At 29.5% G+C, this 16684-nt stretch overlaps 1 long non-coding RNA gene across 1 annotated transcript; it reads right to left on the minus strand.

The window, feature by feature from the left end:
- Window positions 1-979: 979 nt before the first annotated feature.
- Window positions 980-2072, minus strand: LOC115983269. Its single transcript, XR_004089967.1, has 2 exons — window positions 1859-2072; window positions 980-1221 (listed from the first exon to the last, which is right to left on the minus strand). It is a non-coding gene; the product is annotated as an uncharacterized LOC115983269 (long non-coding RNA).
- Window positions 2073-16684: the final 14612 nt, after the last annotated feature.

Below are 16684 nucleotides of genomic sequence, written 5' to 3' on the forward strand. Positions count from 1 at the left end.
ATGTTATCCAAGAAGAGCACCATTTTGGCAAAAGCACTATATAGGTTGGAGTTAGGGTGCAACTTTATTGGATGGAGATTGAAGACCATGCAGTTTTATTTGTTAGAGATTGAAGACTATTTTTTATTGTTAGACTATTGGCAAATTGTTAAACTTTTAGTATTTTTTATTGTGATGCCATTGGCATATTGAAGACTATTTTTAATGGTTAGACCCTTGGCAGATTGATGATTCCATACTAATCATATTGTCATGTGAGGTCGAATATAGTTTAGGCTGACTTTATTTTAGCTATTGTGAGAGATGTTTGTGGTTCAAAATGGTACCACTTGTTCTGCAGTCCTAGTTTTACTTGTTCTACAGTCCTAGTTTACCACAAGTGTATTGTAACTTTCAGTATGGAAGATTTGAAATTCCCTGGCAAAGAAGCCCAATAATAATTCTGCTCTATTGATATCCATTTCCTTGCAATATCCATTTGTTAATGCCTTGCATATTGCTATATTAGGTGGCACACCAAATTTAACCATTTCTTTCATTACATATTCACCCTCCATACTTTTGTTTATTTTACACAAGCAGTCTATTATAGCTCTATATGCAGTGAGATTGGGTTTTAAATTTTATACACCATCTCAACTTTCCAAGCTAATGCCTCTGCCACATAATTGTCAAAGAAATTCGAATTACTGCACTAGCAAATAAGAAATAACCATTTTAATAATAAATTGTACCACTCAGGTAAAGGACTAAATACTTGGCTCAAGTGCTTTCATCAAGATCTTACAACAAAACTTAATTCATGTTGTGACCCAACAAGCATACAATCCATTGCCAATTGCAAAGGCAATAAAATATACTCCAATGCCTTCAGTGGAAGGTTTTTGGAAGCAAATAAGGAGAGTTCCAGCAGATAGGGACATTACAAAAGAGCTCCATAGTATGAAATGAACCATAAATAAAGCCCATTCCCTGACCCTTTTGCCATGCCAATGCAAGAGTAATGCTCAAAAAAGATGCAGCTTCAACTTGTGGCAGATAAAACTGCAACACCCTTTTCTCTTTCGTTTTAATAGATTCTGATGCTTGTATTTGGCCTTGAATTCCCTTAAATATAAGAAAACAAACTAACCCAACAGCAGCAACCATGTGCAGAAGGAACAGAAACAGAGATATTCTATCTGTATAAGCTCTTGAATTCAGCGTTGTCAGTGATGGTTGCTGTGCAAAAAGAGAGAAACCAAAAAAAAAAAAAAAAAAATCACATTCTTGACTTGAAAATTAAGCATAGATTTTAACTCATTCTTTAGATATACATGAAACTTGACATGAGATGAGAGATAGTAAGAAGGAGCCAGAAAAATTCAAATTTGCCACCTGTGAACAGCAAATATATAAGCTATTATTTTTTAATCTTATGAAAACTGACTTCTAATTGTACCCATATGAAAATAGACAAGTTCTTTTGAGATGACAGACTAGAAAAAGGTTCAAAAAAATTTCTCCTTTTGCAGACTATGAAACACAAACAATACTTGTAAATAGAATATAGGATCTCTCCAACACCTTTTAGATTTGTTTCAATTCAAAAATAGAATAAAAAGGTAGAAAAAAAAGTTTAAAAAATTTTGATTGTAGCTTCAAAAGAAAATGTCAACAATGACTGACAGTTTGAGACTTAAATCATTCTTGACCCAATTGAAGAAAGTGAGAGCTGATGAGGAATCAAATTGAAACCTCAACTGAACTTAAAAAAACCAACTAGCAAATCCTCTTCAGTTCTTGAAGGAATTAAAAAAGTAAATTTAGTTATCTATGAATAAAACAAAAGGAATTAAAAAGGAAATTTAGTTCTAACCGGTGAAGCGGCGGAGACTGAATGCGCCGGCAGTGGACACAGTGGAGGATTGAGGTGGTTGGCCAGCGGTGGAGACAGAGGAGGATTTGGGCTGGCCAACGGGCAGAGACAGAGGAGGATTTGGACACTAAGGCTACAACTGGTTTTGTAGCTAAACTTTGTCCTTACTATTTACTTTGGGAGAAACATGTAATTCATATAACTTTTTTTTAAAGGAAAAATTCATATAACATTTAATTGTTATAAGAAAGAAGAACTATATATAGCCAATACTTTTATATAGGAACGTTAGCAATTGACCAATGACATGCTAGTGTATTCACCATAATAATAAAATATAAAAAAGGACATGCCGGTGTGAAACAAATAAAATAAGTCAATAGCGTAATATTAAGAAATTCATTGCGTGTAAAAAATAATATACAGATCTCAGTAAAACTTTTTGGTTTAATTAGATTGTCAATTTTACATCACGTATCCCATTTAATTTTTAATTTTGTAACAACTGCCAAGTAAATTATTGAGTATAAAAATAAAAGAGTCCAAATCTAATTAAATTCTAAATTGATATCAATTGGAGTCCAATTTTTCGACACGTGTCCATTTATTTTTTTTTAATTTATTGAATGAAAAAACTAAAGAATCTAAATCCAATTAAAATCTAAATCACACACACACACACACACACACACACACACACACACACATATATATATAAACCATTACATAATTTAGTAATGTATGATTTAAAAAAAAGTGTAAACTAATATTATGCATTATTTGAATCTTTTCTCAAAAAAATGTATAATTGTGATTGTTTTTAGTTGTATCGGTACATATACATGGGGCTACACTAGTAGTTATATGGTCCAGAAGTCATGCTAGTCAATAGCTGAACTATTATTCCATTACATACTTTCCAAGTCAAAATTGAATTCACTAACCAAAGATTCATTCAAAGTAATTAGGATTAAAGTCTTCTAACATAATCACATGTTTTGATGTCTTTTGGATAATTTGATAGTTATAACAAAGGAGAGAGGCTTTGAATCATGGAGATACTAGGAGATGTTAACTAATTGAGCTACAAAAATCTTGGCATAGGTTTTGAGGTATATTCCCCCATAACATTGGTTTTTAAGTTTGAATGAATTTAGATAATCAATGACTCTCTTTATTTTTCTTTTTGGTTGAAACATAGAGAATCAATGACTTGAATAGAGTAGCTGTATATCATCAAACAATTATATAGCTCAAATGTCCCGCTAGTTGATAATGGTACCATATGGCCATTACTTTCCAAGTCTAAATTTATTTTACAAACACTAACCAAAGACTCATTGCAACAATATTAGGATTAAAGTCTTCTCTAATAGTAACACACATTTTGAAGTTAGTTTGTTTTTTCATTTTGATAGTTATAACGGAAGAAGGAAGATTGGAATCCGTAATGTCTCCATTGATAGTTATATCTAATTAGAATACACATATCTTTTCAAATAAAGCAACCTAACACTAAATAAATTTTTATTTAGGTTTGATTAAATTTCCTTGAGCAAATTTAAATTAATATGTATATTCTATTCTAAAAGGTCTCTAATTGACTTTTATTTATCAATACTTATTAAATGAAGGTTAAATTACAAATTACACCTCTAACTTTGACTTAATTTTTAATTCGGTTCATTAAGTTTTACTCTTTATCATTTTAGTCCTTTAACTTTCATTTGTTTTCTTTGTATTCCTTCCATCCAATCCACATTGGATGATATTAAACTAATAGCAAGATTGGACAATATTGACAGAATGACTAAACTGAAAACATATTTAAGTTAAGGACTGAAAAACAAATGAAACTTAAAATGACTAATTTGAAAATAAGTTAAAGTTGGAGGATGTAATTTGGAGTTTAAACTTAAATAAATATGTTTATATAAAAATAGATTCTCTTGATCATTACATTGGGATGTGGATGGGTAGAAAACTAGATATGTAATTATGGTCCCTTTTTTTTTTTTGGAAAAAAAGTAATGGATGATATAAAACTGACTCAGATATCATGATTGCTACACATTTGATAATTGCCATACACTTAGTCTGCAATTATGTAGTCTACATCAAACTATTATTATATAGTCCAAAATTTTAAGATTATAACTTTCCAAGTTTTTGAAATTTTCAAACAATAACTAAAAGACTTTGGAAGTTTTGAACAATGAGTCAATGACCAAAGAGTTGGTGAGATGTTAACAAGATTAAAGACTTCTAACAGTGTCATTCGTTTTCATGATCAAGGTATCTAGCATATCAATGACTTAAAAAGAGTTGCAATTATTTTCTTCAACAAAATATTTTAAGAGATAAAGCTACTAATTAAATTTTTCTTACTTGTTATTTTGGAAAACTCTGTCTTCCCCAAAAGTCCACTCCCCCTAGTAAATTATCAAAATATAACAAATGTATGCATACATATTTAGAAAAAGATAGTCCATGTTACGAAAGAGAAATCCAAAAACTCATGTATTTTATTGTTTAAGTTGCACCAATCACATTTTTGTTACCCATTTATCATTGTTTTGCAATACACTTTATTACTTTAAAAAATTTAGTACAATTTGTAGCATCTTTAAAATTTTAGTAATAAGGGTATCAAATATTAAGAAATAGAAATAACATTAGGTATATAAGAAAAAGAAAAAGAAAAAGAAAAAAACAGTGCTACTTATTAAAAATAGGACAGATGAAGTTGGCTACGCCATTGTATGCATGAAATACAATACCAAATTGGACCCTCTAGAAGTTATCAGTTATCACCTTATGTTGAACTTTAATTAATTGGAGCATTCTCATGTTGTAGCTTGTAGGTCATGACTCATGACTATACTATTACCAAATTGGACCCTCTAGACGTTATCACTTTATGTTCAACTTTTATAAGGTTTTTTTTTTTTTTTTTTGGCTGAGATTATTAAGAAATTTTCTGCTATTACAATGATCTTAGATACTATATTCCTAAGGGTGTAAACTTCCCTTTAAACCAATGGCTTACTGGCTATTTTTATTTGTGCATTTGGCATGTGCCAAAATTATAATGATTTAATTAAAATTTATGCCAAGAGGATGCCTTTGTCTTATTTGCTGGGTCCATAACAATATGCTAAATGTGTAGCATAAATATCATAATAATAAGTTAATTATTCCCATAAACTGATAGTCCTAAATGGGCAAAAACATTTCCTAAAAATGAAAAGAAAAAAAACATATAGATACATGATATATATCAATAAAAATTTATCCACTACAGGCATCGGATTGAGTGAATTGATATCTAAAGTATTTTTTTATGGGAAATATTATTATTTTTGAAAAATAGTAGATAGGATTATTATGATACTTGATTAATTATATGGAGTTTTTTATATATACCTAATCTAGATAATCTGATTTTCTAACTTTCCTTTCCCTTTAAAGAGAGAGAGAGAGAGAGAGAGAGAGAGAGACTTCTAATGATGTCACACATTTTCAAGGTTAAAGGAATTTGGCATATGAATGATATAAAACTTATTCAAATAACATGATTGCTACATGTTAATTGGTTTCTACAAAATTTGTTTATAAATCTGCAATTTGCACCAAACAATTCCTCTATAATCCAAAATTCCAAGACTACAGCAAACAAAAAAAACAAAAAAAATCCGAGACTTGAATTTTCAAAGTCTTTGAATGTTCCAAAAAATGATCAAAGACTTATCAAAACTTGAAACGCTAACATGATTAAAGTCTTCTAATGCTTCTAATGGTGTTTCCCTCAACAACAAAAAATGACTTGTAATAGTGTCACACGTTTTCAAAAATTGATTGACAAGAAATATGAGTTTTACAGGAAAAATTAGAAAAGAAATAAAAAGAAAGCAACGTGATAATCTCAAAAAGAGGTAAGTTACTTTACAGCCATATTAAACCAAACCGTTATGCATTTTTCTCATAACCAAAAAAAAAAAAAAAAAAGAGAGAGAGAGAATAAAAATGTTCATCGATTATTATTCTATTTTATCTTTCTTTTTTCTTTTTTTAATTTTATTTTATTGAATCTAATTGTAACCAAGTGTAATGTTGGCTCCACCACTGCACACATGAAATTGGAAATACTACAAATTGTACCCTCCTGATGAATGATGATGCTATCACTTTATGTTCAACTTTTATTGCTTGAAGCATTCCCAAGTTGTAGGAAATGAGCGCCTAATACCTTACACTAATTAAGAAATTTTCTACTTTTACAGTGATCTAAGAACAAGAATTAATAATTGTATTTTGTTTTCTGGCATACAAATTGATGATAGGTATCTTTCATTCAACCAGCATAGTTAACAAAGGGACCCGGATAAGGATAAGCCTAATTGCTACGCCTATGGGTCCAGATTTGAACTCTACCAAGCAATTATTATATAGTCCAAAATTTAAAGACTTCAGCTTTCCAAAGTCTTTGGGAGTTCCAAACAATGACCAAAGACTTGTGAAACGTTAACAGTAATGTCCCGTTTAGCAACAACTTATATAGCTAAAATTGAGATTTTTTTTGGCTGAAAATACTGTAGACAAAACTAAAAGGCAGCTAAAAGAGTACAGTGGAACTCATGAATAGTATCAAAAAGTGCAGTAAGACCCATAAATAGTAGTAAAAAGAAGCTAAAGAGTAAAAAAAAAATGGCTTTTTAAACCATGCCAAACGCGCACTAAGTCTACTAATCTAAACCACACGTTTTCAAGGTTCATTGAATCTTTTAGTAAGAATAGTTAGTATTTTGTTTTCTCCCATACAAATTAATGGCAGATATCTTTCATTCAACCACCGTGTGTTTCACCAAGTGGTCTTTGCTTGGAATTGCCACAAGACTTGGGAAGTTATAGTCTTTTCTATTAACCAGTGTGTTTTCAAGGTTGATGAACAATTGAGTCGAAAGCAATGAACAGGAAATTGAGGGTAAAAGAGTTCTGGGTTATGAAAAGAGAAATAAGAGAGTTTGGGAAGCAAAGAGAAAATGAAACTAAGAAGCAAGAGATATTTAATAGATAAAAAATAGAGAATCAATTGAATTAATTCATCTCAGTACAAATATATTATTTATATATAAGAGTTATGTTTAACTGCTCTACTAGCCATTATTTATATATAAGAGTTATGTGTAGCATAAATGTCATAATAATAAGTTAATTATTTCCATAAACCGATAGTCCTAAATGGGCAAAAACATTTCCTAAAAATGAAAAGAAAAAAATATATATACATAATATATATTAATAAAAATTTATCCACTACAGGTATCGGATCGAGTGAATTGAAATCTAAAGTATTTTTTTTATGGGATTATTATTATTTTTGAAAAATAGTAGATAGGATTATTATGATACTTGATTAATTATATGGAGTTTTTTATATACGCCTAATCCAGATAATCTGATTTTCTAACTTTCTTTTCCCTTAAAAAGAGAGAGAGAGAGAGAGAGAGAGAGAGAGAGAGAGACTTCTAATGATGTCACACATTTTCAAGGTTAAAGGAATTTGGCATATGAATGATATAAAACTTATTCAAATAACATCATTGCTACATGTTAATTGGTTTCTACAAAATTTGTTTATAAATCTGCAATTTTCACCAAACAATTCTTCTATAATCCAAAATTCCAAGACTACAGCAAACAAAAAAACAAAAAAAAAATCAGAGACTTGAATTTTCAAAGTCTTTGAATGTTCCAAAAAATGATCAAAGACTTATCAAAACTTGAAACGCTAACATGACTAAAGTCTTCTAATGCTTCTAATGGTGTTTCCCTCAACAACAAAAAATGACTTGTAATAGTGTCACACGTTTTCAAAAATTGATTGACAAGAAATATGAGTTTTATAGGAAAAATTAGAAAAGAAATAAAAAGAAAGCAATGTGATAATCTCAAAAAGAGGTAAGTTACTTTACAGCCATATTAAACCAAACCGTTATGCATTTTTCTCATAACCAAAAAAAAAAAAAAAAAAGAGAGAGAGAGAATAAAAATGTTCATCGATTATTATTCTATTTTATCTTTCTTTTTTCTTTTTTTAATTTTATTTTATTGAATCTAATTGTAACCAAGTGTAATGTTGGCTCCACCACTGCACACATGAAATTGGAAATACTACAAATTGTACCCTCCTGATGAATGATGATGCTATCACTTTATGTTCAACTTTTATTGCTTGAAGCATTCCCAAGTTGTAGGAAATGAGCGCCTAATACCTTACACTAATTAAGAAATTTTCTACTTTTACAGTGATCTAAGAACAAGAATTAATAATTGTATTTTGTTTTCTGGCATACAAATTGATGATAGGTATCTTTCATTCAACCAGCATAGTTAACAAAGGGACCAGGATAAGGATAAGCCTATTTGCTACGCCTATGGGTCCAGATTTGAACTCTACCAAGCAATTATTATATAGTCCAAAATTTAAAGACTTCAGCTTTCCAAAGTCTTTGGGAGTTCCAAACAATGACCAAAGACTTGTGAAACGTTAACAGTAATGTCCCGTTTAGCAACAACTTATATAGCTAAAATTGAGATTTTTTTTGGCTGAAAATACTGTAGACAAAACTAAAAGGCAGCTAAAAGAGTACAGTGGAACTCATTAATAGTATCAAAAAGTGCAGTAAGACCCATAAATAGTAGTAAAAAGAAGCTAAAGAGTAAAAAAAAAACTGGCTTTTTAAACCATGCCAAACGCGCACTAAGTCTACTAATCTAAACCACACGTTTTCAAGGTTCATTGAATCTTTTAGTAAGAATAGTTAGTATTTTGTTTTCTCCCATACAAATTAATGGCAGATATCTTTCATTCAACCACCGTGTGTTTCACCAAGTGGTCTTTGCTTGGAATTGCCACAAGACTTGGGAAGTTATAGTCTTTTCTATTAACCAGTGTGTTTTCAAGGTTGATGAACAATTGAGTCGAAAGCAATGAACAGGAAATTGAGGGTAAAAGAGTTCTGGGTTATGAAAAGAGAAATAAGAGAGTTTGGGAAGCAAAGAGAAAATGAAACTAAGAAGCAAGAGATATTTAATAGATAAAAAATAGAGAATCAATTGAATTAATTCATCTCAGTACAAATATATTATTTATATATAAGAGTTATGTTTAACTGCTCTACTAGCCATTATTTATATATAAGAGTTATGTGTAGCATAAATGTCATAATAATAAGTTAATTATTTCCATAAACCGATAGTCCTAAATGGGCAAAAACATTTCCTAAAAATGAAAAGAAAAAAATATATATACATAATATATATTAATAAAAATTTATCCACTACAGGTATCGGATCGAGTGAATTGAAATCTAAAGTATTTTTTTTTATGGGATTATTATTATTTTTGAAAAATAGTAGATAGGATTATTATGATACTTGATTAATTATATGGAGTTTTTTATATACGCCTAATCCAGATAATCTGATTTTCTAACTTTCTTTTCCCTTAAAAAGAGAGAGAGAGAGAGAGAGACTTCTAATGATGTCACACATTTTCAAGGTTAAAGGAATTTGGCATATGAATGATATAAAACTTATTCAAATAACATCATTGCTACATGTTAATTGGTTTCTACAAAATTAGTTTATAAATCTGCAATTTTCACCAAACAATTATTCTATAATCCAAAATTCCAAGACTACAGCAAACAAAAAAACAAAAAAAAAAATCAGAGACTTGAATTTTCAAAGTCTTTGAATGTTCCAAAAAATGATCAAAGACTTATCAAAACTTGAAACGCTAACATGACTAAAGTCTTCTAATGCTTCTAATGGTGTTTCCCTCAACAACAAAAAATGACTTGTAATAGTGTCACACGTTTTCAAAAATTGATTGACAAGAAATATGAGTTTTATAGGAAAAATTAGAAAAGAAATAAAAAGAAAGCAATGTGATAATCTCAAAAAGAGGTAAGTTACTTTACAGCCATATTAAACCAAACCGTTATGCATTTTTCTCATAACCAAAAAAAAAAAAAAAAAAGAGAGAGAGAGAATAAAAATGTTCATCGATTATTATTCTATTTTATCTTTCTTTTTTCTTTTTTTAATTTTATTTTATTGAATCTAATTGTAACCAAGTGTAATGTTGGCTCCACCACTGCACACATGAAATTGGAAATACTACAAATTGTACCCTCCTGATGTATGATGATGCTATCACTTTATGTTCAACTTTTATTGCTTGAAGCATTCCCAAGTTTTAGGAAATGAGCGCCTAATACCTTACACTAATTAAGAAATTTTCTACTTTTACAGTGATCTTAGAACAAGAATTAATAATTGTATTTTGTTTTCTGGCATACAAATTGATGACAGGTATCTTTCATTCAACCAGCATAGTTAATAAAGGGACCCGGATAAGGATAAGCCTAATTGCTACGCATATGGGTCCAGATTTCAACTCTACCAAGCAATTATTATATAGGCCAAAATTTGAAGACTTCAGCTTTCCAAAGTCTTTGGGAGTTCCAAACAATGACCAAAGACTTGTGAAACGTTAACAGTAATGTCCCGTTTAGCAACAACTTATATAGCTAAAATTGAGATTTTTTTTGCTGAAAATACTGTAGACAAAACTAAAAGGCAGCTAAAAGAGTACAGTGGTACTCATGAATAGTATCAAACAGTGCAGAGAGACCCATAAATAGTAGTAAAAAGAAGCTAAATAGTAAAAAAAGAAAAAGGCTTTTTAAACCATGCCAAACGCGCACTAAGTCTACTAATCTAAACCACACGTTTTCAAGGTTCATTGAATCTTTTAGTAAGAATAGTTAGTATTTTGTTTTCTCCCATACAAATTAATGGCAGATATCTTTCATTCAACCATCGTGTGTTGCACCAAGTGGTCTTTGCTTGGAATTGCCACAAGACTTGGGAAGTTATAGTCTTTTCTATTAACCAGTGTGTTCTCAAGGTTGATGAACAATTGAGTCGAAAGCAATGAACAGGAAATCGAGGGTAAAAGAGTTCTAGGTTATGAAAAGAGAAATAAGAGAGTTTGGGAAGCAAAGAGAAAATGAAACTAAGAAGCAAGAGATATTTAATAGATAAAAAATAGAGAATCAATTTAATTAATTCATCTCAGTACAAATATATTATTTATACATAAGAGTTATGTTTATCTGCTCTACTAGCCATTATTTATATATAAGAGTTATGTGTAGCATAAATGTCATAATAATAAGTTAATTATTTCCATAAATTGATAGTTCTAAATGGGCAAAAAAATTTCCTAAAAATGAAAAGAAAAAAAAAATATACATAATATATATGAATAAAAATTAATCCACTACAGGTATCGGATTGAGTGAATTGAAATCTAAAGTATTTTTTTTATGGGATTATTATTATTTTTGAAAAATAGTAGATAGGATTATTATGATACTTGATTAATTATATGGAGTTTTTTATATATACCTAATCCAGATAATCTGATTTTCTAACTTTCTTTTCCCTTTAAAAAAGAGAGAGAGAGAGAGAGAGAGAGACTTCTAATGATGTCACACATTTTCAAGGTTAAAGGAATTTGGCATATGAATAATATAAAACTTATTCAAATAACATGATTGCTACATGTTAATTGGTTTCTACAAAATTTGTTTATAAATCTGCAATTTGCACCAAACAATTCTTCTATAATCCAAAATTCCAAGACTACAGCAAACAAAAAAACAAAAAAAATCCGAGACTTGAATTTTCAAAGTCTTTGAATGTTCCAAAAAATGATCAAAGACTTATCAAAACTTGAAACGCTAACATGATTCAAGTCTTCTAATGCTTCTAATGGTGTTTCCCTCGACAACAAAAAATGACTTGTAATAGTGTCACACGTTTTCAAAAATTGATTGACAAGAAATATGAGTTTTACAGGAAAAATTAGAAAAGAAATAAAAAGAAAGCAACGTGATAATCTCAAAAAGAGGTAAGTTACTTTACAGTCATATTAAACCAAACCGTTATGCATTTTTTTTCGTAGCAAAAAAAAGAAAAAAAAAAGAGAGAGAGAGAATAAAAATGTTCATCGATTATTATTCTATTTTATCTTTCTTTTTTCTTTTTTTAATTTTATTTTATTGAATCTAATTGTAACCAAGTGTAATGTTGGCTCCACCACTGCACACATGAAATTGGAAATACTACAAATTGTACCCTCCTGATGAATGATTATGCTATCACTTTATGTTCAACTTTTATTGCTTGAAGCATTCCCAAGTTGTAGGCAACGAGCGCCTAATACCTTACACTAATTAAGAAATTTTCTACTTTTACAGTGATCTAAGAACAAGAATTAATAATTGTATTTTGTTTTCTGGCGTACAAATTGATGAAGGGTATCTTTCATTCAACCAGCATAGTTAATAAAGGGACCCGGATAAGGATAAGCCTAATTGCTACACCTATGCGTCCAGATTTCAACTCTACCAAGCAATTATTATATAGTCCAAAATTTAATGACTTCAGCTTTCCAAAGTCTCTGGGAGTTCCAAACAATGACCAAAGACTTGTGAAACGTTAACAGTAATGTCCCGTTTAGCAACAACTTATATAGCTAAAATTGAGATTTTTTTTTACTGAAAATACTGTAGACAAAACTAAAAGGCAGCTAAAAGAATACAGTAGAACTCATGAATAGTATCAAAAAGTGCAGTGAGACCCATAAATAGTAGTAAAAAGAAGCTAAATAGTAAAAAAAAAAAAAGGCTTTTTAAACCATGCCAAACGCGCACTAAGTCTACTAATCTAAACCACACGTTTTCAAGGTTCATTGAATCTTTTAGTAAGAATAGTTAGTATTTTGTTTTCTCCCATACAAATTAATGGCAGATATCTTTCATTCAACCACCGTGTGTTTCACCAAGTGGACTTTGCTTGGAATTGCCACAAGACTTGGGAAGTTATAGTCTTTTCTATTAACCAGTGTGTTTTCAGGGTTGATGAGCAATTGAGTCGAAAGTAATGAACAGGAAATTGAGGGGAAAAGAGTTCTAGGTTATGAAAAGAGAAATAAGAGAGTTTGGGAAGCAAAGAGAAAATGAAAGTAAGAAGCAAGAGATATTTAATAGATAAAAAATAGAGAATCAATTGAATTAATTCATCTCAGTACAAATATATAATTTATATATAAGAGTTATGTTTATCTGCTCTACTAGCCACTATTTATAGATAAGAGTTATGTGTAGCATAAATGTCATAATAATGAGTTAATTATTTCCATAAATTGATAGTTCTAAATGGGCAAAAACATTTCCTAAAAATGAAAAGAAAAAAAAAATATACATAATATATATTAATAAAAATTTATCCACTACAGGTATCGGATTGAGTGAATTGAAATCTAAAGTATTTTTTTTATGGGATTATTATTATTTTTGAAAAATAGTAGATAGGATTATTATGATACTTGATTAATTATATGGAGTTTTTTATATATACCTAATCCAGATAATCTGATTTTCTAACTTTCTTTTCCCTTTAAAAAAGAGAGAGAGAGAGAGAGAGAGAGACTTCTAATGATGTCACACATTTTCAAGGTTAAAGGAATTTGGCATATGAATAATATAAAACTTATTCAAATAACATGATTGCTACATGTTAATTGGTTTCTACAAAATTTGTTTATAAATCTGCAATTTGCACCAAACAATTCTTCTATAATCCAAAATTCCAAGACTACAGCAAACAAAAAAACAAAAAAAATCCGAGACTTGAATTTTCAAAGTCTTTGAATGTTCCAAAAAATGATCAAAGACTTATCAAAACTTGAAACGCTAACATGATTAAAGTCTTCTAATGCTTCTAATGGTGTTTCCCTCAACAACAAAAAATGACTTGTAATAGTGTCACACGTTTTCAAAAATTGATTGACAAGAAATATGAGTTTTACAGGAAAAATTAGAAAAGAAATAAAAAGAAAGCAACGTGATAATCTCAAAAAGAGGTAAGTTACTTTACAGCCATATTAAACCAAACCGTTATGCATTTTTTTTCATAACAAAAAAAAAAAAAAAAAAGAGAGAGAGAGAATAAAAATGTTCATCGATTATTATTCTATTTTATCTTTCTTTTTTCTTTTTTTAATTTTATTTTATTGAATCTAATTGTAACCAAGTGTAATGTTGGCTCCACCACTGCACACATGAAATTGGAAATACTACAAATTGTACCCTCCTGATGAATGATGATGCTATCACTTTATGTTCAACTTTTATTGCTTGAAGCATTCCCAAGTTGTAGGAAATGAGCGCCTAATACCTTACACTAATTAAGAAATTTTCTACTTTTACAGTGATCTAAGAACAAGAATTAATAATTGTATTTTGTTTTCTGGCATACAAATTGATGACAGGTATCTTTCATTCAACCAGCATAGTTAATAAAGGGACCCGGATAAGGATAAGCCTAATTGCTACGCCTATGCGTCCAGATTTCAACTCTACCAAGCAATTATTATATAGTCCAAAATTTAAAGACTTCAGCTTTCCAAAGTCTTTGGGAGTTCCAAACAATGACCAAAGACTTGTGAAACGTTAACAGTAATGTCCCGTTTAGCAACAACTTATATAGCTAAAATTGAGATTTTTTTTGCTGAAAATACTGTAGACAAAACTAAAAGGCAGCTAAAAGAGTACAGTGGAACTCATGAATAGTATCAAAAAGTGCAGTGAGACCCATAAATAGTAGTAAAAAGAAGCTAAATAGTAAAAAAAAAATGGCTTTTTAAACCATGCCAAACGCGCACTAAGTCTACTAATCTAAACCACACGTTTTCAAGGTTCATTGAATCTTTTAGTAAGAATAGTTAGTATTTTGTTTTCTCCCATACAAATTAATGGCAGATATCTTTCATTCAACCACCGTGTGTTTCACCAAGTGGTCTTTGCTTGGAATTGCCACAAGACTTGGGAAGTTATAGTCTTTTCTATTAACCAGTGTGTTTTCAAGGTTGATGAACAATTGAGTCGAAAGCAATGAACAGGAAATTGAGGGGTAAAAGAGTTCTAGGTTATGAAAAGAGAAATAAGAGAGTTTGGGAAGCAAAGAGAAAATGAAACTAAGAAGCAAGAGATATTTAATAGATAAAAAATAGAGAATCAATTGAATTAATTCATCTCAGTACAAATATATTATTTATATATAAGAGTTATGTTTAACTGCTCTACTAGCCATTATTTATATATAAGAGTTATGTGTAGCATAAATGTCATAATAATAAGTTAATTATTTCCATAAATTGATAGTTCTAAATGGGCAAAAACATTTCCTAAAAATGAAAAGAAAAAAAAAATATACATAATATATATTAATAAAAATTTATCCACTACAGGTATCGGATTGAGTGAATTGAAATCTAAAGTATTTTTTTTATGGGATTATTATTATTTTTGAAAAATAGTAGATAGGATTATTATGATACTTGATTAATTATATGGAGTTTTTTATATATACCTAATCCAGATAATCTGATTTTCTAACTTTCTTTTCCCTTTAAAAAAGAGAGAGAGAGAGAGAGAGAGAGACTTCTAATGATGTCACACGTTTTCAAGGTTAAAGGAATTTGGCATATGAATGATATAAAACTTATTCAAATAACATGATTGCTACATGTTAATTGGTTTCTACAAAATTTGTTTATAAATCTGCAATTTGCACCAAACAATTCTTCTATAATCCAAAATTCCAAGACTACAGCAAACAAAAAAACAAAAAAAATCCAAGACTTGAATTTTCAAAGTCTTTGGATGTTCCAAAATATGATCAAAGACCTATCAAAACTTGAAACGCTAACATGATTAAAGTCTTCTAATGCTTCTAATGGTGTTTCCCTCAACAACAAAAAATGACTTGTAATAGTGTCACACCAAAAAAATGCTTCTAATGCTCAATGTCTTTGAAAAAGTCTATCCATTATGTAACTAATAATAATGGATAGACTACAAGTCTTCTATAATCCAAAATTCCAAGACTACAGCAAAAAAAAAAAAAAAAAAATCCAAGACTTGAATTTTCAAAGTCTTTGAATGTTACAAAATATGATCAAAGACCTATCAAAACTTGAAACGCTAACATGATTAAAGTCTTCTAATGCTTCTAATAGTGTTTCCCTCAACAACAAAAAATGACTTGTAATAGTGTCACACCAAAAAAATGCTTCTAATGCTCAATGTCTTTGAAAAAGTCTATCCATTATGTAACAAATAATAATACCTTAAGGGTAATTATGAAAGTAAATTATTTGCACTCTCACCAAATAACAAGAAATATGAGTTTTACATAATGAAAAAAAATATATATATATTTTGAGCATTTTCAGGGTCCCCTCCTTGCATTCTTGCTCACATTTGAGATGCAAGGAGTAGGCAACGGGCATATGCCTAATACATCAAGCGTTGAACAATTTTGCTATGGTCTAAAAAAGATTATATACTGGTTGTAGAATTGGCATTTTAGTCTGATTAGATATAAAAGATGGAGTACTAAGTAGCTCTTGTGATTTAGCATGAAGCAAAATAAAAGTGACAACAATTCAATTTTTGTTAATAGCTTATCTAAATTCAACTCACTAAAAAGACTTCGGAAATGTGTCATTGACAAGGGATGAGAATGCAACTAGAATACGCAAGAATTTTATTGGTATATATATTTTCCTTAGCAAAAAGAATGGAAAATATCTTCAAAATTGAATCTGAGTTTTGTTTTTTGGATACTCACAAAAGAATGTAAGTTTGTAGCTCTACTAAACCAAACAATTATGAAATTTGT

This window comes from Quercus lobata, chromosome 4, assembly GCF_001633185.2.
Source record: "Quercus lobata isolate SW786 chromosome 4, ValleyOak3.0 Primary Assembly, whole genome shotgun sequence".
Classification (NCBI taxonomy): Eukaryota; Viridiplantae; Streptophyta; class Magnoliopsida; order Fagales; family Fagaceae; genus Quercus; species Quercus lobata.